General features: G+C 37.3%; 1 non-coding gene across 1 annotated transcript; it reads right to left on the bottom strand.

Moving 5' to 3' along the window:
• Positions 1–672: 672 nt before the first annotated feature.
• LOC144219559 (U6 spliceosomal RNA) lies at positions 673–775 on the bottom strand. The gene has a single exon (XR_013331450.1). It is a non-coding gene; the product is annotated as a U6 spliceosomal RNA (small nuclear RNA).
• Positions 776–1,282: the final 507 nt, after the last annotated feature.

Raw genomic sequence — 1,282 nt, 5'->3', positions numbered from 1 at the left:
TATATATATCCATTCTATATATGTATTCATTCTATATAATATAGCTATATATCTATATCATTCTATATAATATATGTATCATTCTATATATCTCTCTCACATCTTTATTCATTCTATTATATATATCCATTCTATCTATCTATCTATCTATCTATCTGTCTGTCTATCTATCACATCTTTATCCATTCATCAGTTGATGGACACTTTGACTATTTCCTTTCCTTAGCTATTGTAAATAATGCTGCTATAGACTTAGGTGTGCATGTATCCCTTTGAATTAGTGTTCCTGTCTTTGGTAAATACACAGTAGTGCAATTGCTGGATTGTAAGGTAGTTCTATTTTTAATTTTTGGAGGAACCTCCATACTGTTTTCCACAGTGGCTGCACTAGTTTGCATTCCCACCAACAGTTCCTAAGGGTTCGTTTTTCTCCCCATCCTTGCCAACACCTGTTGTTTCTTGTGTTCTTGATTTTAGTCATTCTGACAGGTGTGAGGGGATACCTCATTGTAGTTTTGATTTGCGTTTCCCTGATGATGAGTGATGTTGCGCATTGTTTCTTGTGCCTGTTAGCCATCTGGATGTCTTCTTTGCAGAAATGTCTGTTCATATCCTCTATCCATTTTTAAATTGGATTATTTGCTTTTTGGGTGTTGAGTTTTATAAGTTCTTAAAAATATGAAACACTTCAAAAATGTATATGTCATCCTTGTGCAGGAATCATGCTAATCTTCTCTGTATCATTCCAATTTTAGTATATGTGCTGCTGAAGCAAGCAAAACCTCTCATTTACTTCTAAACCTTCTGCTTGCTCATCACTTTACTTACACTTCTTCAACTAAAGCAAGTCACAAGGCCATACCTATCTTCAAAGAGGTTAAACAAGCACAATCCCACTATGTGCCTAGAAAAAGAGAATGAGCCACCTGGGTGGGCATCCAACTCTTGTTTTCAGCTCAGGTCATGATCTCACAGTTGGTGAGATCGAGCGCCACATCAGGCTCCACACTGTCAGTGGGGGTTGTTCTTCTGTCTCTCTGTCTCTTTCAAAATAAATAAACAAATAAACAGTTTTTCAAAATTAGCATCATGGCAACTACATGGGGCAGGCCAACTCAGGCAAACTAAAGCTTATACTCTTGATATGTGTTCCAAAATACAGGTAGGATGGTGTGTGCTGAGGAATTAACTTTACCCAAAGGAGGATCTGGCTTTTCTCTCAGCTAACAGAGGTGATCTCTAGTCCCTTAGATTGTCCTGCCTTGACAGGAATGTCTTTGAA

Source organism: Crocuta crocuta, unplaced genomic scaffold (genome assembly GCF_008692635.1).
Source record: "Crocuta crocuta isolate KB4526 unplaced genomic scaffold, BGI_CrCroc_1.0 scaffold99, whole genome shotgun sequence".
NCBI lineage: Eukaryota > Metazoa > Chordata > Mammalia > Carnivora > Hyaenidae > Crocuta > Crocuta crocuta.
The sequence above is the reverse complement of the archived record's forward strand: the minus strand, read 5'-3'. Positions and strand labels throughout refer to the sequence as shown.